The following is a 25,057-nucleotide window of genomic DNA, read 5'->3' on the forward strand; positions in this document are numbered from 1 at the left end:
GTGAATATAAAATAATTTAAAAGATAGCATTTTAAAAACATCTTCTCAAACCGTTTTACATTCAGACTTTAATGAGATATTCTCTTAGCCAGTTTTTTTGGGGGGGTTAGGGGACAAGTGTATTTGTGAAAATCTTGATAGCACTGCTATAGTCTTTTTTTTTTTTTAATGAAATGTGGTATTTCAGTCAACCTCAGAATACAGTAGAATGCTTGCTTCGGTTTTCATTGTTTGTTTTTACCTCTCCATACTATTACCTACCCTGACACATTACGTGTTTATAGATCAGCTTTAAGATTTTAATTTTAAATATGCTAAAGAAGACCTAAATGTTAGCACCTTTATAATCTAATTTTGTTTCAATTTCAAGCCGAGTGATTTTTCAATTTTGATTGAGGTCTGAGTTTTTTAAAGTTGAGGTCATTACTGCTTATTAGTGGAAATGAACATGCTTTAATTCAAGAGGTAGGTGAGAATGCTGTCTTTCCCCCAGACAAAGCATTAGCACGGCAATAATAGTAGAAAGAATTTTATCAGAACTATGGGGTTTAGCAAATTACAAGATCATAATTGAACCACTATAAACTTATGTAGGTTATCAATGAAATAAATCCCAAAAATTGTATTACAGGCTGAATGTTTATGTCTGCCTCAAATTTACTTGTCGATATTCTCATTCCCAGTGTGAGGATATTAAAAGGTGGGGCCTTGGGAGATAATTAGGTAATAAAGATGGAGCCCTCGTGAATAGGATTAGTGCCCTTATAAGAAGAGACCCAAGAGCTTGCTCTCACTCTCAGCTCTCTTCCATGTGAGGATACAAGGAGGAGACAGCTATCTGCAAATGAGGAAATGTAACCTCACCAAACACCAGATTCCTCAGTCTCTAGAACTGTGAGAAATAGGGTTCTGTTGTTTAAACCACACAGTCTATGGTACTCTGTCACAGCAGCCTGAATTAACTAAGACAGGTTGTTATTTAACCATCTATTAGAAGATTCTCACTCTCCCTCTCATTCCTCTCCAAATACTCATCATAGTGATACTCCTCCCAGTGGTGTCTATGAGAAAGAAAGAGAAAGTTCTTTCTTAAATGTTGTTTCCTGATTGTTAGCATTTATACTTCAGTAAAATCTCATTTGGAAACTTTAACTTGGTCATTTATTTTTGGTTCAGATCACAAGCTTTAGAATGAGATCGGGTTTGGTCTAAATTCTGGCTTGGTATTTATTAGCTGAATGATCAGAGTAAGTTTTATAGCCAGAGACTAGCTATACTCATATGTGGAATGGAGAATGAGAATTCATTACTTCATGCTTTATTCAAATAATAGTTTTTGCTTCTACAGAGTGCTTGACATGAGCTAGGCTCTCAAGATAAAAGGGTGAAACATGAGCACACACTGCAGCCTCCCAGAGATTCCCCTAGGCAGAGTGATGACTACACTCCAGGAGTCATGGGAGTGATTGTAAAGTTGTGATTGGGATGAGTGTGACAAAGGAGAGCTACTCATGATACAGGGAATGGTAATAAGAGAACTGGGTGCTAATTAGGTGTATCAGGCAAGGTATTTCTGTACTATTGTTTTCAACAATGAGCTGAGATCTGGCGGAAAATCAGAAGTTAACCAATAAAAGGGAAGTAAAAATCTTTTGCTTTAGGCAACAACCACAAAGACCCTTACAAATAGTGTTGGCAGATAAGAGGAACAGAAAGTAAACCATCATGCTTGAGAGAAGGTATACATATGTGTGTGCCTGTATATGTGTGTTTATACTTTCATATATGTAAAACATATGCCATTTAAACATAAACTAGAATCATACTTTGCAAATTTTTTTGCAAGTTGCTTTTTAAAAAATTATATATATACACATATATATATCATAGTTATCTTTCCATGTTCATTCATATATATTTTTTCATTTTAATGGTTGCCTTGGATTCCATTGAGTTTAGTACCATAATTTAACTGTCCCACTACTGATAAAAATTTAGGGGCCCGACGCGGTGGCTCACGCCTGTAATCCCAGCACTTTGGGAGGCCAAGGCGGGCGGATCACAAGGTCAAGAGATCGAGACCATCCTGGTCAACATGGTGAAACCCCGTCTCTACTAAAAACACAAAAAAATTAGCTGGGCATGGTGGTGTGTGCCTGTAATCCCAGCTACTCAGGAGGCTGAGGCAGGAGAATTGCCTGAACCCAGGAGGCAGAGGTTGCGGTGAGCCGAGATCGCGCCATTGCCATTGCACTCCAGCCTGGGTAACAAGAGCGAAACTCCGTCTAAAAAAAAAAAAAATTAGATAATTTTCTAATTTATTTTATTACAAAATACATTACTGAATGTTCTTGAGTTTATATATTAGCTTAATATTTTCATATTTTAGTAAGATAGAGTCCAAATCTTACTTGTAAATATGCTCTGAACATAGAAGGCATTGTCTGTGCCCTGTTGGTAATTAAAATATTGAAAGACATTCTGAAGAAACAGAAAAACTCTTTATAAGCCTGCAAAACTTGCTATAACTGGTGCGATGAGCCGAGATGGCCTCTTTTAAGGTGAAGCTTAGAGTAACAGAAAGTCACTGCGTTACTTGGGATTTGTGCAGGATACCTGAAAAAGAGAAAAGGCCCACTTATCTGCAAAGGTGACTGAAGATCAGAGCAGGAGGGTGTTGGTTTAGAGAAACATTTATACTAGGAGTGTGCTGTACCTAATGAGAATGCTGGGAAATGAAGAAGACAGAAGCAGTTCTCAGCCTTGCGAAGTCCTGTAATCACAGTTACTCTGTGTAAAGCAAATACTGGTTCCGTTTTATGCTTTTCTGTCCCATTTTAATCATGGAAGTTGGCTATCTAGACAGCTGTTTTGAATGTGTTCTGTATCATTTCCATGTTTACACTTTATTTTAATTCACCCACTTGCAAAGACCATAAGCTGCACATACAATCACCAGGGGATTAAAGGAAAACACACACACACACACACTCACACTCACTCACAGGAAATATACTGATGCTTTGGCCCACCTTCATAAGTTCTTATCTATTCAGTCAAAGGCAGATGTGGGATTAGAAAAAATTATTTGATGTGATAATTATTTTCATCTGTCAGCCTGACTAGGCCACAGGATGCCCAGATGTCTGATTATTTCTGGGCATGTCATAGGGCAGTTCCTGATAAAATTAGTGTAATGGTTAATTTTAGGTGCCAACCTGACTGGATTAAGGACCACATAGATAGCTGGTAAAGCACTATTAAACAGTGTGTTTCTATGAGTGTTCTGGAGGAGATTTGGTGAACTGAGTGGGAAAGATCTGCCCTCGATATGCACCATCCAACTGGCTGAATGTTCAGATAGAACAAAAAGGCAGAGGAAAGGGGAATCCTCTCTGTTTTCTAAAGCTAGGACACCCTTCTTCTCCAGCCTTTGTGCATATGAACTCCAGGTTCTCCAGGCTTTAGACTTTGGGACTTATTAAAATAAAAATCTTCAGTTGAATTAAATTTAAAGGAGTTTAATCAAAGCAGATTCAGAGGGACTCCAGGGATGCCTCATGGTCAGTACAAATTTATAGAAAAAAAGGGGAGTGACATATAGAAATAAACAGTGAGGTGCAGAAACAGCTGGATTGGTTACAGGTTGACATTTGCCTTATTTGAAAACACTTTGAACACTTAGCACTCTATGAGTGGCTGAAGTATGGCCACTGAGATTGGTCAAGAATCAACTATCTTACATGTGCATAATACTAAATTTTGGGGTTGACTGTTGTTGTGAAGGCACAGTTTCATTCTGTCGCCCAGGCTGGAGTACAGTGGCACTATCTCAGCTCACTACAACCTCCACTCCCAGGTTCAAGTGATTCTCCTGCCTCAGCCTCCCGTGTAGCTGTGATTACAGGTGTCCACTACCATTCCTGGCTATTTTTTTGTATTATTGGTAGAGATGGGGTTTTGCCGTGTTGGCCAGGCTGGTTTCCAACTCCTGACCTCATGTGTTCTGCCTACCTGGGCTTCCCAAAATGCTGGGATTACAGTAAATTATGTTTTTAATCTTGTCTGCCTATTAAGCTAGATTACAGTTTTTCCACAAGTACTCAAATATAGAATTACGGAGTCCTTCTCAGGCCATATTTAGTTTGCTTTAACAGATTTGTACAGTGTCCTGGCTTCCACTCTGAAGCTCCTAGGTTCTCAGGCTTTTGGCCTCAGATTGACAATTACGCCATCGGTTTCCTCAGCTTTCACACTTGGACTGAACCACATAACCAGCATTCTAGATTGCCAGCTTGCAGACAGCCTGTCATAGGATCTTTCAGCCTCCATAATCATATGAATCAATTTCCTTAATAAATATCCTCAAATCTATCTATCTACATCTAGCTATCTTTGTTTGTTCTGTCTCTCTAGAGAACCCTGACTAATGCAATTATCATTTAAGTTGGTGGACTCAGTGAAGTAGATGGCCCTTTCCAATGTGATTGGGTATCATGTAATCTATCCAGGGGCTGAGCAGAATAAAAAGGTGAAGGAAGTTTGAATTCACTCTCTGTCTGACGAATTGAGCTGGGAAGTTGATCTTCTGCTCTCAGCACTCCTGGTCCCAGGCCTGCAGACTCAATATGAAACCTATATAACTTTGTGGCTCTCAAGCCTTAGAACTACACTACCAGCTTTCCTGGGTGTCCAGTTTATAGACTGCAGATCATAAGACTTCTCAGTCTCCATAATTGCATGAGTCAATCCCTTATAATACATCTTTTTTTAAACTCTGACTAATATACTTGAGAAGAGCTAGGTCTGAGAACTAGTGCTCTAAGACAGCACTTCTCAAACTGCAATGTGCCTATATAGATTATCAGGATCTTATAAAGTGGAGACTTTGATTTTGTAGGTTTGGGGTCAGCCTGAGATTATGCTTTCCTAACATCCTCCTTCTTATACTGAAGCTGTTGGAATGAGAATCACATTCTAAATAGCAATGGTCTAATGTACTCAAAATTGAGCTCATCACCTTATGATAAATAGCCCCATTGATCACAGGCAGAGAAGGGGAGAGACAGAAAGAGATGGGACATAGAGTCCCATCATATTGACTTATTTACTTATTAATACATTATAAATAATATTTACTTATTAATCTACATGATATATAATTTTTATTAAATAATCTAAATTATTTTAATCTATAAACTTATAATTTTTGTCTAAGTCATTTTAACTGACTCAATATTTTTAACTTCCTAATCAAAGTTCAAACATCTTAATTTTTTACTTGCAAAATAATAAAAAAATACACATTTCTAAGACCTCTCTGGAAGAAAAAGTGAGATAGAAATATAAGTATATTTATAGTATATTGTTATTACTAGTACAGTGGATAAGGGTAATTCTTATTGTCATTATAGGGATCAATTCCTGAACATCTATTGTGTACCACACACTTTTCCCACATACTGACTTTAACGTTATTATCCCAGATTTTGCTGAGGAATTATCTGCCTGCATAGGTTAATTTCCTTGCAAACTGGTTAAAATATTACAAATTTATTTTATCATTATCATCTTCTTTTCAGATTCATGGATCACTTTGATTTAATTGGCTCCCATATCTTTCTGATTTACAGCTAGGATTCCTTGTGCTTCTATTTTTACAGTCTGGTCAACTATTGCCCTCCAGAAGGGAAAAGTTATCTTTCACCAAGGCTTTCAGGATGAAAGAAGGGATAAAATGTATCGAAGAAAATGATTCTAATAAGAAAAACAAATCTCCTCTGCTTCCCTCCTATTTTCTGTGGTGTGTTTGTGCACACACACATGCAGACATTGAGATTTAGCTCCAATTCTTTCTACTGCTATTAGCCTCACAGTTATGGTCTTTAAACAAAATTCTCTTTCCAGCATTGTCCACAAAAAAGTTACTTAACTCTTTTCTACCACCACGCATGAGTTAAACCATTTGTTTCAAACAACAGTATCAAGAAAGATCAGGACATATACATGATACATACACAAATACTTCTAACATTTATTCTACATTTACTGGCTTTTAATATTAGCTCAGCTGTGGCCTTTTCTAGTCAAACTATGTAGGTTTAAATGATTTTAATATGTCTATATTTTAAAATGTTGCCATTTAAAGGAAGAAACTGATAGTACTTACATAGACTTCACAGCAAAAAGGCGAATGAAGAAAATTCTGACTTTTGGAATTCTTTGTTTCCTTCTTGCCTGGTTTGCAGGTGTTCCATGGCATTTAGATTCTTATGGTCTTGGCATATCTTCAGAGCAGAGAGAATTACTGTTTTGTAAAATTGAAAGCACAAAAATGTAATTAACATTCCTGTTTTACAGTGTTAGTGATAGCAGAGAATTTATTATTTTTTAGGCATAAAATTATATATTAAATTGGTTATAAAACCTGAAAGGAAAAAGAATCCTCTAATTTCTTATAGTTACTAAGTCATGTTTTTAATATTTTACACATTAACCTATTCTTCTATTAAAAGAATGACTTTTTTCTTTGTTTAAAACCCCAAACATAAAAAATCCTATTATTAGCTTGACTCTATGTCAGTTTTTCTCTGCTTCCTCTACCTACTGTTTACATCTTGGCTTGGTTTCACACAGCTTTACAGGCAAGAGAAAAAAAATGTTAAAACTATGAGAGAATTGAGTATATGAGTATGAAGACTTTCAACTTTTTTAAAGAGGAGAATTCCACTTTACTTGATGACAAAACATTCAGAAACTAGATTTTGAAAAACTAACATTTCTATGTTTCTTTGTGTTTTGAAATGTCTAGATAACCATAAATACTTCAAGAAGTAACTTAATTTTCCACTTTTTATTAGGGCATATAACAGCTTAGACAAAATGATGCATTTCCTGTGGGATTTTGTTTTTCAGAAATAAAAAATGTTCTTGAAAGTAGGGTATCTTTAGAAATCCAAAGAATTTTGCATACAGTCTTTACAGAAACACACACACAGACAAAGAGACAAAGAGAGAGAAAGAGAGGTCATATTCATACATTATTCAAGAATTAAGCAAATATTATAGCATAAACTGAAGTGCTGAAAGATTGAAATGCTGTCTAACCTGTAACAGCATTTCACGTCAGCTTCTAACCTAAAAAAGTGATAGGAATTCCATCTTCTTACATATTTTCAGCATGTTTGAGCACGTTTTGAAAATATGATTTTCTTGATCAGGTAAGGAATTATAAATAGAGAACTAAGCTGAAATTATGCCAATTTTCTTTAAGTGATGCTATAAATTTTTGTGCTAATGTGAACAGAATTATTAATAGAGAACTAAGCTGAAATTATGCCAATTTTCTCTCAGTGATGGTACAAATTTTTGTGATAATGTGAACCAATAACATAAATTCATAGGGTGTAAATATGTAACAGTTGTTATTGGTTGACTTCGGGAGATTGGAAGACTGTGTGGCAAATGACAAATTACAAAAACAAACCAACAAACATACAAACAAAAAAGCAACAACAAAAAATAGGGTCTGTTTTTACCAAGCTTTTTACATGTCCCAATGTCAGGAAAAGAGAAATAAACTATTACTGAGAGTTTTGTTCAATGGATTAGATCAGCTAGTCAACAAGTTGACCTCTCAGGGCAAAAGGTATGGCATAACCACAGAGTGAAAGCTCATAGGTCAAGAGCACCTCAGTTGTAGAATTAAGGGGTGAAGAAAGGAGGATTGTTGGACAAAGGTCAGTGTGAATATGAGCAAGAAAACATCAAGAACAGAACATTTCCACCAAGAAATTAGGAATACCTGAAGGGTCTTTCAGGAAAGAAGACAGAACTGATCCATTTGACAGAGATCTCAGATAACTAAACATAGAGTTCTGAGTAACAAATGCATAATGTGGTGGGAAAGAAAAGGGGGGCTTGCAGTAAAATAAATGAGAAAATACAAATTCCAAAAGAAAGGATTTGCTTTTGGCAAGTTACAGCTCTTTTTGCAGCCAGTCCAAAAAGATGATATAGAATAGGTATAATGGTTTATTTCTTCATTCTTTCTTGTCCTTGAGAATTTGAAAATACTTGCAAGTTGTAATTTAGGTGTTGCTATTTTTTAATATTCATCATGATAATCATCAGTATAAGTACATTGAGTCCCTGTTGTGTTTTGCGATATTATCTGAATCATGACTTACCTATAACAAAATGAACTAACTAATCTGGCATTAATTGCATATTTAAGGTTAAGGTAATATTCTTGGTTTACTCCATTGTAATCCACTGACATCTTCAGTTTAGCATATCTTAGAGCAGTTTAGATGTATATTGGGCTGGAAAAAGAGGTGTGGGTCAATTCAGCTTAGGGCCTGGCTTCAAAGCCAGTCCATTCATGGTGTAATGTGTCTAAACTTCCTTCATATTAGAACTGGAATTTGGTAAACAAAACCTACTGAATGAAAGAAGGAGTAGAAGTGGGGATGGGGGTGGGGATTAAGGCATTATATATAATTTGGCTGCCTGTATAACCAGGAGCAAAATGAGAAAGAAAAGTGAGTGCTGGCATATGGAAAGCAAAGTCTGGTAATAATTAATTGATATAAAACAGCTTTACCAAATTGTCAGACATTTCAATATCCTTGTATTCAAAGGGATACTGAATTTTAAAACTATAGCAATTTATTGTGTGTCACATGTCCCACTTGATCACACATTATGTTAATGTTCTAAAATACGGACAATTAAAAAAAAGATTTTTTTAAACATTTCATTTACTTCAAATAATTTTCAAGAGCGAGTTTTTAACCAAAACCAGCTGTATCTTCAAGTTTCAATCATTATTATGGAGTAAATTCTAAGAGTGCTTTGATTGCTTTAATGTGGTTTAATTTTGAACATTCTAGTAACATCTTATATAGCACACAAATGGAAAAGCCTAGTCAGTCTTAGAAAAGCCTTTAGAGCGTTATTTTCATTATTATTTTTTTTTGTATCCTTCCTTCATATTGAAGTTCCTGAATTCATTTAAGGCATTTTCCACCAAATAACTTTCTTCAAGGTCCTTGTGAACAGCGGACAGCCAATCAAATGTTTTATTCAGCAAATGCATGTTAAACACACTCCTTTAGACTTGAAGTACCTAATAATGGTAGGAGGGTAAAAGAAGTATTTTTTTTCCTACTTGGAAGGGAAATTGAAAGGTAAGTAATTCTATGATCAATCCAAAGTCTGCAATTGATGCACCGTCTATGCCACAAGTGTCAATTGATCAAAATTTTTTTAACGTTTTATTTTTTTTTATTCTAAATACATGGAAAAAAGAGAGTGACATAATTTAGTGAAATAACATAAATTGAAAGTTAGATTTGGGCCTGGATATTATTTCCACGTTGCAAGAATTTAATTAGCAGATTTTCATTTCCTTCCTCTATAAAATGGGAATACGTCCAACATTTTTAAGTAGTTTTGAGGATAAGAAAGGGTGTAAGTGATAATAACATACTACTGTTGTTAAAGTAAATTAAAACGGAGACCAGGTTTGAAGAATTCCTGAGCAGACAAAAACAGTTAGGTTTCATAAGTGACCTAAACATTGCTTGACTTGCAAACATAAGCAAAACTTAACTTGAGTTTTTTCTTGTAAATGCCTATATTAAAGAAAAACAGAACATAAACTCAACCAATCAGAAGTAGCCAACAACCATATAATCAGGACATTTCAATGGGGCAGACCAAATAAGGCAATTTTATAACTGTAACCAATCAAATATTCTCTTTGCTTTACTTCTGTGTCCATCCTATAAATGCCTGCTGCTTGCATTCCCTTGGTGGTACTCCTGAACCACTTCTGGTTTGGAGCTGCCCCAACTCATGAATTGCTTCTTACTCAAATAAACTCCTTACCATTTTATTGTGTCTTAGTTTACTTTTTAACACTGTTTATTATCCATCTGGCACACAGTGATGAATATCATCTGGAATAAAAGTAAATATATAAAAAGTAGAATTTCAGTAAAAGGAAGATGTAATTGTATTTTCAAAAATCCACTTAAATAGTGCTTTAGCCCTAAACAACAGTGTATCATATGACTTACTTATAACTGATGCTGGACTGTCTAGAACTGTATGCTAACTTGATTCAAGTTATCATTTATGTTTCCTGATATCCCAGGAAATAAGTTTTATTTATTTTACTAATGCAATATTTTGAAATACATATTTTTTCTTTATCTCCATTTCCTGGCATATAGTTCCTAAAAACGCTTAGACCCTCTGGAGTGATGAGAGTCTTTTGTATGCTAATGAGATGACTAGGAACTGGGAGCCCCTAGATGACCTCATAATGGGGGCTGTCTACCAGGGGAACCAACCATGTGATTAGAAGGTTGGAACTTTCAATCCATTCCCCAACTTTGTGGGAGGGGAGAGGGGCTGAAGTTTGAACAAGTAAACCAATGAGCAATGATTTAATCCACTGTGTCTACTTAATGGAGTGTCCATGAAACCCCAAAAGACTGAGCTCACAGAGCTTATGAATGGCAGAACATGTGGAGGTTTCTGGAAGGTGGTGCTTCTGGAGAGGACACAAAACACTCTGAGCCCTTTCTCCCATACCTCTCCCTATACATCTCTTCCATCTGGCTCTTCATCTGTAATATCCTTTACAATAAACCAATAAAGGTAAGTGTTTCCTTGAGTTCCATGAGCCACTGTAGCAAATTAATCAATTCTGGCTGGTTAGAAGCATATGTCATAACCCATGCTTACAACTGGCATCTGAAGTGGGGGCATTGGTTTGAGACTGAGCTCTTCACGCTGTGGGATGTGATGCTATAATTCAATTAGAGAACATCTCGCTGGTGAAAGGAATCATTGCAGGAAAATTGCTTGTGTTGTGTGGGGTAAAAATACACACATCTGGGAAGAAACCTACACACCTGGTATCAGAAGTATTGTGCTATGACTGATGGATTAACAAAAAGTAATTATTTTTCTATATCTATCTCTAGAACTACTAAGTTAGTCACATCTCCTGGCAGTGCACAGTCCATTTAGGGACTCTTCTAGTTATAACTTCACTAAAGGAACAGCTCTAGTTACTGTATGCCAAAGCAGAATCTCCTCGTAATAAAAGGCTCTGAAGTTAACCTAAGACTCACACTTTTTATCAATTTAAATGTACATTTTTTTTTTTTTTTTTTTGAGACGGAGTTTCGCTCTTGTTACCCAGGCTGGAGTGCAATGGTGCGATCTTGACTCACGGCAACCTCGGCCTCCTGGGTTCAGGCAATTCCCCTTCCTCAGCCTCCTGAGTAGCTGGGATTACAGGCACGCACCACCATGCCCAGCTAATTTTTTGTATCTTTAGTAGAGATGGGGTTTCACCATTTTGACCAGGATGGTCTCGATCTCTTAACCTCATGATCCACCCGCCTCGGCCTCCCAAAGTGCTGGGATTACAGGCTTGAGCCACCGCGCCCGACCTAAATGTACATTTTTTATTTGACTTCAATGTGTTCTGGCATCTGGAATCTCAAGAAAGTCTTCTGCCCTTACTTTGATAGCACGTCTACTAAAATTGGAACAATACTGGGAAGAGGAGTATGGTCCCTATAAATAAAGAAAAATAATCTTTTTGGTTAGGTTTAAGAAAATTTCTCAAGCAAGTGAAGAGGATTTTTTTCTCTTCTTTACTAAAGCAGTCCCAAAGAAGTTCCATGTATTTTATAGGATCAGTATTGACGTTAAAATTTTTGTTATGGGAAATTTAGTTATAGACCCAAATATCTTCTTCAGAAAAACTAAGTGCTGGCTTCTGACCTAGTTCACACTAAAGCAGCCAATGCTATGAAAAAACTTTAAATGGTAAAGGATTTTGACCTAAAAATACAGACAGTTGGAACATCTAGTGGTAGAAACTGAAGTTAACAAGAAAGGAGGGGTGAGTAGCTACACAGTCATGGGATGGCCTGATAAGCCAGTTATGAGGACTTAGAAACCACTGGGAAATAAGATGAGTCTATGGGATCATGGGGTATGGGTGCAGCAGGCCATTGAGTTCAGTCAGACTTCTGCTGGCCACATTTTTAGCCATGATAAGCACAGAGGTGGACAGGTCACTTCTTTTCAAAACTGACCCCACTACTAGGTGATAAATTATATAGTTCGTTTACTTAAAATTGCATCATTTTTCTAATTCTTATTAAGATTATCCTGATAAGAAAAAAAATGTGTACAACAAGAGAAAAATAAAGTGACTGAAAAATAAAACAATATGCACAGTATGCAGGGGCAGGGAACAGAAGTAATCAGAAGGTCCAAATCACATTCTTGATGAACCCTGAAGTGAAGATCTTCAGTTTCTTTTGACAGTGCTCCTGGAATTACATTGGTTTGTTTCTGTGATGGTTAATTTTATGTGTCAACTTGGCTTGATGACAGTGCCGAGATATTTAGTCAAACATTATTCTGGATGTTTCTGTGAAGGTGCTTCTAGATGAGGTTTTCATTTAAATCCCTGGATTCTGAGTCAAGAAGATTACCCTTCGTAATGTGGGTCAGCCTCAACTAATCAGATGAAGGCTTGCATAGAACAATAGGCTACCTCCCCAGGCCAAAGGAAATTCTACCTCAGCTGGCCTGTGGACTCTAACTCCAGCTTGCCAGTCTACACCATCAGGTTTTGGAATTGCCAAACCTCCAAAATCACGTGAGCCGATTTATTAAAATAAATTATATACTTATACACACATACACATGCATATACCCTATTTGTTCTGTTCTCTGTAAAATCCTGACTAACACAAGTTTTGGTACTGAGGATGAAGGGCAGAATCACATTCTTGATGAACCTTGAAGTGAAGATCCTTAATTTATTTTGGCAATGTTCCTAGAATTACATGAGTTCATTTCCTTTTCCAAAACTCTGATCAGTCCTCAATGATGATTGGCGATAACAGATTTCTGGTTTCTAATTACAGTAGTTTGCTTTATTTGCTCACATATACATTCAAAAACTTCTCTTTACTAGCCTCCGTCATTTTACTCAAGTTATATATAAGTTTTTTCCCCTACTATAACAATAACCTAACTAGAATACCAACATTCACTGATTTCTACAACAGTCTTTATTCCAACTGTGTGTGTGTGTGTGTGTGTGTGTGTGTGTGTGTGTGTGTCTAAAGGGGAAGATCCATTCTTTCTTATCTGTGGAGTTATTATGAGTTTCAGACAATTTGCCTTCCATAATTTATTTTGTTTTTCTGTCACATAAAATTTCTTGTATGCATATTTCACCATGCCAGCTGGCTCATCAACCAGCTTAGGCAAAAACAAACCTTAGCGTAAAGGAGCTATAACACTGACAATTGGGTTACCTTTTGAGACTTAATCGAATTCAGAGAATAATATGTGGTCAAGAGGAATTATAAATTTATTTGTTAAACTATTTTGCTGCACCAGTATATAACTTGGAAATCAATCAGAATAAACATACTCTGGAGGCAAAAGATGTCGGGTGAATTTGAGACTCAGAAAAATAAATTATATAATCAGCTTCCACACCCGTAAAGGGCTGGAGTTGCACCAGATAGCCTCTAAGAAGTTCCTTCTAATCTAAAACAACATAATATTCTCTTCATTTTATAGAACAAGGTGAAAATCAGTCAAGGCAAATACTGACAATTAATTTGTCTGCATTATTTAGTTAGATTCCTAGAGAACTAGTTACAATACTTATTATAATCCTAAAATAAAATATGCCAAGAATAAAGTGTTGCAGTTCTCTGAAGCTTGTTGCAAACAGATTTTGTTCTACAGGGATTAAGATGATGCTTGAGACTGATATTTGTAGAAGACCTGACCTAATGAGATATATGCAGGGTGTCCTGCTTATAATATTTTTCTAATAAATATGCCCATTGTCCTCAAGGGAAAGCATATATCGGAAATTTTACGATACAAAATAATGGGACCTAATATGAGGTGAGTAGAGTAGGACAATTTCAGAGCAGACTAGGCAGTAGAAACAAATAAGAATAAAATAAACCAATAATTGAATATTCATTGGGACCCACAATGTGCTCAGCATTTGTGTCCATAAAACTCCAGGGCAAGTATAAAAATTCACCTCTGCATTTGATAAGATTATATTCTATTAGAGAGACAATGATGATGATTATACTGATAGTGATGATAATGATAGATATCAAATTTGTGTTAACTGCTTACTCTGACAAACACCTTTCATACAGCAAGTTATTAATCCTAATGAGCCTACCAGTTAAGTACATTCACAAAAATAATAAAAATTAATGCATAAAAATTAATTTGCCTTAGGGTTTTGCTAGGTTAATGATTGATAAAAACAATATTTTATAGTAGATGTAACTAGAGGCTATACACTTAACTGTGGTTGTACTATACTAACAAAATGAAATAGTAAAAAACCCTTTTTTCCATTATGCATTATATTTGGTAATATATTTATTGCTAAAAAAGGTTACAAAAGGTGAATGCTATTACAAGCCAAGATTTCATGGGGAACATGGGCTATGAGCCAGCCTTTTAGTGATAACTATGATTTAGACCATCTAATGGAAGAAGCCAGAGTATTCTAGAGTAAGGGATGGTGGGAAGACTAGGAACAAGGTTATAGATAAATTGATATGATATGTATGGGGTACAAAACCAGATGGCATGTTTCAAACAAGGATGCGGACAGTTTTTTTTTTTTTTTGAGACGGAGTTTCGCTCTTGTTACCCAGGCAATGGCGCGATCTCAGGTCACCGCAACCTCTGCCTCCTGGGTTCAGGCAATTCTCCTGCCTCAGCCTCCTGAGAAGCTGGGATTACAGGCCCGCACCACCATGCCCAGCTAATTTTTTGTATTTTTAGTAGAGACGGGGTTTCACCATGTTGACCAGAATGGTCTTGATTTCTTGACCTCGTGATCCACCCTCCTCGGCCTCCCAAAGTGCTGGGATTACAGGCGTGAGCCACCGCGCCCGGCCCAGGATGGGGACAGTTAATGTGAATTAAGCTAGATGAATATGTTGCAGCTACACAGTGGAGAACTTTGAGGGCCAGAGAGAAGCCTACATGGCAGGTACATCTTAGATCGATTTAAGGAAGGGTACACATGTGTTCTTAGAAGAGTAGTATCATGTTACAAGTCATGCTAAGGTACACAAAAGAGTTGGCAGCAGAAGGACCCAAAGTTAGAGAAAGCAGTTATCAGTTTATTACAACAACTGAGGCATAAGGTGATGAATGAAGGTCTTGAATAAGAATATGATCAGGTAGATAATAAAGAAAATTTTAAATGAGTTTTTTAAATTTAATGGTGTGGAATATTTTTACCAAAAAAAAATTCTAAACGGATTTAATATTTACTTTATCCCCATGGAATTCTGTTAAGGAAATTAAGCTTTAATGTTGGCAGCTATAGCATTCAAGCAAGAAAGAAAGCTTTCAATAATTGGAACACATTCAACTTTTTTCAGGACATCATAGTTTTCACTGAAATTGAATATTCTCTACTATACCAAATTTTCTTAAAAACTCAAGGCCCCTTGAGTGCATTAGACATTTCTGGAAAAAAGCTGGGATACTAATACCTTCAAAGAATACAAAGCTCATTTTATTGAAAAGAAATTACACTTATTGAATTGCCATTGTATTAACCTGAAATAGTCCTAATGACTTTTATCAGCACATAATAGTTTGAAAGAGGACGAAATCAGTTATTATAGATTTAGCTTTAACTAGTATTTTATCTTATGATTTGTGCAATATTTTAGTTTGATAATTGTTATGTGCTTTATCCGTCTTCATCTGCCTTAGTTGAAAGATTCTACATTAAAAAGCCAAAAAAAAAAAAAAGTATTGTAGCATGAGAACTTGTGTTGAATTGTGAGAAAACAAACCACCCAAAACAAAATGGGGATAGTAGCAATGTTTACATGTAAATTAGATATGAGGCAGATGTGTTAGCAGATGTGTTTTGTCTTTTTGAGTAGCCTAAAACATTTAAATTCAACTTGGTCTTTAAATGAAAAGCCAACAAAAGGTTGCTATTTTTCTGTTATAATGGATGTCTTTATCTTAAATGTAATTTGTCTTTTCAAAAGGGCTTTATTTTATAACAAATTTATTACTGTTGTTTAAAGATTCATGAAAACAGACTTTTCTTTAGTTAATAGAAAAATATTTTCGTCACATTTTCTACAAATCTGAAAGAAGGAAAATAAAATTTTTAAGAGTTTAAAAAAACAATTTCTCATTGTACAATGGACATGGGTGCAATGTGGACTGTTGCTGCCACTGGAAATCCTGCTGCATTTGCCTAGTAAAGCCTGCAAACTTTAATATGAGCATGGATAATATGGGACTGCACATTTTGCATTTCTGACACATTTCCAGGTGCTATTGATGAGGCCGATATTTGGGCCCCACTTCCATTAATGAGGCTTTAAAATACGGTTTCTCAATCTTAGCACTATTGACATTTTGGATTATATAATTCTTTGTTGTTGGGATTGTCCTGCGCACTGTAGGATGTTTGGTAACATCCCTGGCTTTCAAAAGCAAAGTGTCTGTAGAAATTGCCAAGCATATCCTTGTTGGGAAGTGTGGTGGGGGGGCACATAAAACCCTTGTGAACTGAGGAAAAGGGCCCTAAAATATTCATTCGCCCTGTCTTCTAAACCAATATGCACCCCAAATAGTACCCAAAACTTTGCCATGACATTGATAGATCTAAACAGAAAAAATATGGATACATATCTTCTATGTATACTCTTCCTTAAAATGATCTAAGGACATGGCTATCATGTAAATAGTAGGTAGGTTTTCCTTTGCTATTCTATCTCACATGTATTCTCTATCACTTGATAAAAGGTTCCTCTCACAACCGCTCTAAATATCTCCATAGATAAAACTGCAGACACCAAACTAAGTGATGATTTTAGAATTTAAAACCTTGGTCACAAGAAGCCTCCTATGACCAAGGTACCTTGTTGGGATACATGTGTTGTTCTTTTTGACATTATTCTAAGGACAATATATAGTGTTAAAAACAGTGAACTTTGGCTAACAGTGACATATTCTAAAATCAGACAGTAATGTGTTATAAATATTGTGGTAAAAGCACTGGCAATGCTTATTTCACTACCTCACCTCTTTCCCTCCTTGCTGTTGTCAAAGACAATTGCTCCTGAGGGACAGTTTCTTGAGAATGAATTAGACAGTTTTTTAAGAAATTGAAGGTGGCAGTGCCTTGTTCCTCCAGAGAATAAATTTATGGCCAGCACCTATGCTTTGTATTGATTTTTCATAGAACTAGAACTCACAGTGAAATAATGGGTGTCACAAGAATATGCATTAAAAGTACTGTTTGAGAACCGGGCGTGATGTCTCATGCCCGTAATTCTAGCACTTTGAGAGGCCAAGGCAGGCGGATCACAAGGCCAAGAGTTTGAGACCAGTCTGGCCAACATGGTGAAACTCCATCTCTACTAAGAATATAAAAATTAGCTGAGCGTGGTGGCTCATGCCTGTAATCCCAGCTACTCAGGAGGCTGAGGCAGGAGAATTGCTTGAACCCAGGAGTCAGAGGTTGCAGCGAGTCAAGATTGTACCACTGCACTCCAGCCTGGGTGACAGAGCAAGACTCCATCTCAGAAAAAAAAAAAAAAGTATTGTTTGAATTGAAAAATGGAGTCAAATTTTCCTGAAAAAGATATGTCAGCGTTAAATACTTGGTTAGAAAATGAAAACTTTTATTTCCAATTAGATTCCATGATTATGTTTCATAAACTAAATGAGCTAAAGCTATAGCTGTAAAGTTTTGATGAAAATATATTTAAAATGCACATTTAAAAAAAAACATTGTATTGAAAGTTTACTGTAAGCCAGGTGTGGTGGCCTGCACCTGTAGTCCCAGCTACTTGGGAGGTCATGGCAGACACAGAAGGATGGCTTGATCCCAGGAGTTCCAGACTTCAGTGGGCAGTGATCACGCTACTGTACTCTAGTGCCTGAGTGACAGACACTTAGACTCTTAAAAACAAAAACACAAAAATGCAAAGAAAAGAGTTATTAAGTTAGTAAATGGGTCACTACAGTAGAAGTATTTTGAATTTTTCAACTTTTTTCTGATGATTTAGATTCAATAGGGCAAGTCCAGATGAAAAGAAAAAGCAGACTTAATTAATTGTTATTTGATAAATCTTGGTGAAACATTTTTAGATTATTTCCTGGACACTGAGAAAGCAAATGACGCTAATGATTTGGGAAAAAGAAATTGCAACATGGATTTTTTTCCAATCATTTTAATTACAACAAAATTAAAGGAAAGCCTATTGGAGTTGTCAACAGATGGATTTTTAGATATAATTCTCAGTTATTTGAAATTATTTGATGTTTGATATATATTTGAAAGGAGGTACAAATACACTTATTTATGTGAACATGGTTTCTTAAAGTTTACAAGCATAAGAATGTGATGGATATTGAAATCTAAATCATTGCAATAATAAAGTAATATTTATCCACAGATAGTACGTTGACTTTGAAACAAAAAGCCTGTCCATTTTATTGAAAACATATTTTCGGTAATATTTTAGCTTGTATGTCTGCAGTAGTGATGGAAAAGTGCTGCCTGCCTCTCCCTTCGTGGAGGAATTTGCTGTCGAGCTGCACAACTTGCAGCTGTTGGTCAGCCAGTGCCTTCAGGAGCTGATGCTTTATGGTCAGCAAAGACCATGCTTATCCTGGGCAGCCCTCAGCCTATTACTGAGAAAGAGTTGGTTACTGGGGCTTGGCCTTCGCTGCTCAGTGCAGGCTTTCTCTTATGGGAAAGTTTTACTCTATTCCCATTGGGTTGGCAACACTTTGTCAGATATACACTGTGGTCTGAGGCTCTCCTACCCAATGTTCCTTCTTCTCCCTTTTAGTTTTCACAGGTGTTAGCTATTAGCCCCATCCCCACTTTACCCCCAATAAACCTCTTGTGATTTTTACCTCTTGTGATATACTGTTTGATAGCTAGGTAATAAAGTATGACTATATACCATAATTATATAATTTATTGTTCCATTTAACAATTGAATAGGAATACTTTTAAAGTTCTTTCATTCTAGGGGAATGTTTATACTCTTGAGTTACAGCACAGTAAGATTTTTGAAAACATTTCTATTTGTTTACTTAGTTTTGTTATAGAAAAGTGTAAGAGCATGAGAAACAAAATATCTTCAAGACTTAGAGTATCTCCTTAGGTTAAACTTTCAGAGTTTCATTTCAAGGAGAAAAGAAAATGATGTTAACATTTCTGATAGAGAAAAGATTATTTACATATAGTATTTATAATATTTTCTCTATCAGAAATGTTAATATTTATTATAAACATAAAATATATACTATTATTAAGTGGTGAGTGAAGAGTTTGGAATAGCTATATTATTCAGATTCCATTGAATATATTTTTAAAGTGATGAAAAACTATACATGTTCATATAATGTCAAAAATTTTCTTTTGCCACATTTAAACTTCTAAAGCTAAATTTTCAAAGTATGTTAAACTTCAAAACATTTAAGAGGAATCAATAGTGTTTCTTGAAATTCATTTGTAGGGGAAATCCAAGCAACATCATAAAGATTTTGCCTTGAATAATTTTTTTTTCAAATTTCTAGCTCCTGCTCTTGTTTTCATTAGCTGATAAATGTAATTCCATCTTCACTGAGAAAAAATAAGCAAACAGAACATTGTTCTCAGCTCCTTCCATTGGATTTGAGGCCCATGCATTGACTTTCCCTCTTGTGATCATACATGCTCTGTACTTGCTCTTATCTAACCCCAACCCAGCCATTTATGCACAAGATGTTATGTTTTAATATTTTCAGAAATTTCTTTTAGCCATTCTACTCTTTTTCTCACTATTAAAAACAAATCCCAAAACCTCTTGATTCAACAAGCCACTACAGCTACCATCCAATTTTTCTGCTCCGTTTAATATTCTAATGAACTTTCAACACCAGACTTCACCAAGCCTGCAATTGTCAGTTTCTCTAATGAGCTGCTAATTTTAAAGGTTGGTTCTCAATCCTCAGTACTTGATTTTTCAGTGGATTTAACACAGTTGATCATTCCCCTCTTTTGAAACACCTTCTTCACTTCCCTTCAGCTCAATAAACTCTACTGAGCTGATTGTTCCTTCTCTGTTGCATTTGTTTTTGTGTTCTGGATTTCCTGACGTTTTAAAAGTTTGAGCCACCCAGGGATCACTCTTGATCCTTCCCTCTTTGCTACCTACAAGCACTAGCTCGGAGCTCTATTTAATCTCATGGATTAAAATTAATGGATGACTCCCAATTTAAATCTCCAGCCTAGAATTCTTCTCTGACTACAGATTTATATATTTAAATTCCTACCTACCATCTCCACTTGACGGTCTGAGAAGCATTGCATAGATAAAAGTCAGAAAAACATTAGATTAGCTCTGTGGCTAATATCCCACTTTAAATGTATCTGCTACTTAAGTTTTCTCTATTTTCAATATATATATCCAGAATTTCACAAGTTTTATAAACTATAATGTAGGTTCAAAAAAAACGTTAATCTCTTGTTAGGTTTTTACTGCAGTGGTTTCTGTCTTGGTTCTCTAACCGACTATTACTAACACAGCATTTAAAGCTAGTTTATAAGAACAGAAGTCAAGTCATGGTTCTACTCTCCTCAAAATCCTTCCATGTCTCACCATCTGGTTCAGATTAAAGAACAAAGGCTCTCTGAGCATAAACTCTGCCCTCTACCTATAAACTATTCATCTCTGGGACATCACCACCTAATCCCATCTTTCTTGCTCAGTCAACTCCAGCCACATTGGTCCTCTTGCTGTTCTGTAACCATATCAGGCTTCCATTCAAGAGCTTTGCAATTCCCATTTCCTGTCTGGAATAGTCTCTCTTTAGATGTCTGGAAGACTCCCATCCTCTCTTTGTTCACATCCTAAATGCCACTTTCACAAGGAGGAGTTTTTTGGTTACTATATTTAAAATTGCAGCTGCCCACCACCACTCTAATGATACCCTTACCTTCTACCTTGCTCTATTTTTCTTCATGGCAGTAATCTCGACAGATATGTTATAGATTTTATTTATATAATTGTTTATACCTCCCCTTAGAGTGGAATATCCATGAGATCACATATATTTGTCTCCTTTTTCACAATATTGGGAGAGTATCTGCCTTGTAGAATGTGCCATTTAAATATCAGTTCAATGAATAAATAAATGGAAATCACATGAACAGAGCCAGAAATGACAACTCTTTCTTTACTTGTTTGTGAAAACTTCACTTACAGAAATTCCTTTGAATAAATCAGATTATGTCTTGGGTGATTAGAAATTAACTATAGGGGAGTTCTGTTGATTTAATGTGATGTCCTTATTTCATCAAGTACCTGCATAAAATAATTATGCATATATATTTATATATATGTAGTTGGCTGGCATTTTAGAGATAAAAAATTTAAAAATTTCAATTAGATTTGTAAACAATAGAATATTGAACTCATACCTGGTTTTCAGGATTTTTTCTTTTTCAATCTTTAATTCTTACAAGTATATCTTAGTTGTATGTATTTATGGGGTATATGAGATACTTTGATGCAGGCATACAATGCATAATAATCATATCAAGGTAAGCTGAATTTCCATCACTTTAAACATTTATCATTTTTTGGGTGTTATAAACATCCCAAATACAGTCCCCTAGTTATTTAAAAATGTACAATAACTATTGTTGACTATAGACTAAGTTGTTTATGCAACTAAATCCGTTCTAAGATTGTGTAGACAGGAGTTTCCTTATAGAATTGTTAGTGTTTACTATATAAATGTTAATTTTCATTGTGTGTCTGGTGCTAGTTTAAGTAGTTTTTAGACAATGAGAGATGATATCAGGGAGATAAAGTGTCATTGAAGTTCAGCTCACTCAAAATGCAATCTAATTTCCTTTTCAACAGTCTCTGGTAGAAGAATGGACTGCAGCAATGTCTGTAAATTTCCAGTGTAATGAATTGTATGTAATCATGAAAAGACAGCCTTTTCCTTTGAAATAATTTAGATGCCTCTCATGTAAAAATGTGGGATATTAAAACACTGGACACCAAAAAGTTACTTAATAGGTTTCAAGAAATACTACAAGGACTCTTTACTATAACTGGTGATAGGCTTGAATTTCTCCCATTCTACCAACTAATCCATTCTTCATTAAAGTTTAAAGAACCTGTTTGGCAATTGAAGTGCTATTGATTTTGAAACCATGGCACATGCAGAAATTGTTTCACTCGTGTTGTTTCCTGTATTTGCTTTAAAAAGTTGGGACACAGAAAGTAAAGCACTTTAATTTAAGGAGTGGATATAGCTGAGTCAACATTTATCCAGGGTACTTTGCTCTAAGCCCGGGATGACAGAAAGAAAACACAAAATTCTAATCATTAAGCTCTGGAGTACATTCCAATGAACAGTGACTAACTTCTAACACCACAGGGTAAAATTTCAGGACTTTTAAAGCATAAGAAAAGAATCGGCTTCTTGAGTAAGGAATGCAGTGTTTTGAAAGTGAATCCTGGATCAGTTTTCCCACCACCGTATGAAAGTTGTATATGTGGATAGGATAGAAAGGAATGAACACATTCCCTACTGGAATGTGAAGAATGCTCTTTGATTTCTCTCTATTCTAGCTCTATCCTGGGTTAGTCTCTCTGGTTCTCTGAGTACAACTTTTCCAGAAACAGAAACAAAAATATAAAGCATATGATTTAGAATCATTCTGTATCTCAGGAGAAGTGAATCATGCTCAGCCAATAGATTGTGCTTATAACGTGAGTGGAGGGGGAGCGATTCCTCTAACAGCTGGGGAAAGGGGATCATCTCTACAGCTGAAGAGGGAGAGCTGCTCCATAAACCTCACCATTCCACATTCCAAACTAATGGGCAAAGAATTAGCTAAGCTTTATTTTTTCATTTTAAACAGCACCTGGAATTCGTACTCCCTTCAATAAACTTCAGAACGTATTAGAATTTGTAATTTTCCGTAGACAGTTAAGTTCTTCACTTTGAATCTAAAAATAGAAAGGAAACCACTGATATTTCTTATGGACAAAATGTATTCATGAATCTATGTTATAGGAGAGTTTATAACCTGACACTAAAGTTTAATTCTGCTTGCTTTCTATTCCAAAGTTAAAGATTAAATATCACTTGAATAAAACCAGTTATGTTAATGACACTTACTGGTAATCAAAATCTAAATTCATGCTGTAAAGCTGCAATCTTCAGTGTGGTAGCTACTAGCCACCTGTGGCTATTTACATTGAATTTAGTTAAAATAAATAAGAATAAAACTTTTATTTTTTACCTGAACTAACCACATTTCAAGTGCTCCATAGCCACATGTCGCTAAGTGGCTACCACCTTGGATAACGCATATAAAAAATGTTTCTGTTGTCATCAAAACTTCTTTTGAAAAGCACTGCTCAAATACACACACACACACACACACACACACACACACACACACACGTGTCTATAAAATTGCCAAATAATACAAAATATTGCCAAATAATATTGCCAGATAATACAATTGGGAATACTAGAAAGAGAATGAGAAAGACAATTTGTTTCATATAAAAAAGGCAATTTAAAGTATTCATATATGTCTTTAAGACCTCCAGGTAAGGCAACTAAAAGTTTTCAAGTATTATCTAGATGTTTACTATGTAATTCATCAGGTTTGCAACAGTTTTGTAAAGTGTTTATAAAGGAAAAAAACCAGTTATTTCTACTAGAAGATAAAGATAAGTTATACTTAAGAAATACTATTAAAGTATGTCTCAGCTTTTATCTGTTTCAGACTAAACAGACTTAATATTATGAACTAAATTCAGAAAACCACATTCTTATTACTTTTGTCATAAAATTCATAAGTAGATATGATATTCCAATCAATATTTTAATTAGGAAGGAGTACCTGACCTATCACTGGCAACTTTTCAAAAGCAGCATGCTAAGTCTTAAATTATTCACCCTAATTTAATATTTGCACAGCAATCACGTATTTTCATATTTAGGTGGCTTGTCATTGAATATATAGGTCTATGTGGAGGCCACTTATAAAGTGCAAAAGTAGCTGTAGTTAGAATTAAAATATGGATTAAAATTGACTAATATTCTTTCCTGTTACTTTCTTTTTTTTTGAGATGGAGTCTCCCTCTGTGGCCCAGGATGGAGTGCAGTTGCATGATCTCTACCCAGTACAGCCTCCGCAATTCTCCTGCCTCAGCCTTTTGAGTAGCTGGGATTGCAGGCATGTGCCACCATGCCTGGCTACTTTTTTTTTGTATTTTTAGTACAGACAGGGTTTTACCATATTGGCCAGGCTGGTCTTGAACTCCTGACCTTGTGATTCACCCACCATGGCCTCCCAAAGGGTTGAGATTACAGGGGTGAGCCACAGCACTCAGCCCCTATTAGTTTTTTGTAGAGATTACTCTGGGATAATGGACTGAGTTTTAATAGGAGTCATATGTCTTTTCTTCCTTCTCTTTGTCAGTCTGGGTCTTAAGAAGTAATTGAAAGAAACACAAGCAGTAGAATTGAGTGTCAGGATGAAGAGACACAACACTGAAGCCTAAATAAATAGGACCACAACATGAAGTTGGTGCTATTGTTTTTAAGTGTGTTGGTATATTTGTTTATCTATTTCATTTTTTGCTCTTGCCTCATTTATTCAAGAAAAAGACACTTTAAAAAGTAAAATGAATTAAATTTGGGGAAACTGTTAAAAGGGAGTAGCCAGACCAGATCTTGATAGAAAAGAAGAAATATGTAGGAAATCAAGAAGACAAAAATAAATCAGTTCGTAAATGAGAGACTTTCAATTGAAGAATGGCCTTTCTCTTCATAAAATGTTTTGTTCTGTAAGACAGCTCATTGTCATAATTTTTGTAACCCATATTTCCCCAGGGCTTACCAACCTGTAGGTATAAACAGGCCATGTGCA

At 35.6% G+C, this 25,057-nt stretch overlaps 1 long non-coding RNA gene across 1 annotated transcript in view; it reads left to right on the forward strand.

The window, feature by feature from the left end:
* The first annotated feature begins 10,392 nt into the window (after window positions 1–10,392).
* The window catches only part of LOC128928847 (uncharacterized), a 67,719-nt gene continuing 53,054 nt past the window's right edge, over window positions 10,393–25,057 (forward strand). Inside the window, exon 1 of the long non-coding RNA XR_008474527.2 lies at window positions 10,393–10,671. This is a non-coding gene — a long non-coding RNA (uncharacterized LOC128928847). The remainder of the gene's footprint in view (window positions 10,672–25,057) is intronic.

Source organism: Callithrix jacchus, chromosome 8, assembly GCF_049354715.1.
Source record: "Callithrix jacchus isolate 240 chromosome 8, calJac240_pri, whole genome shotgun sequence".
Lineage (NCBI taxonomy): Eukaryota > Metazoa > Chordata > Mammalia > Primates > Cebidae > Callithrix > Callithrix jacchus.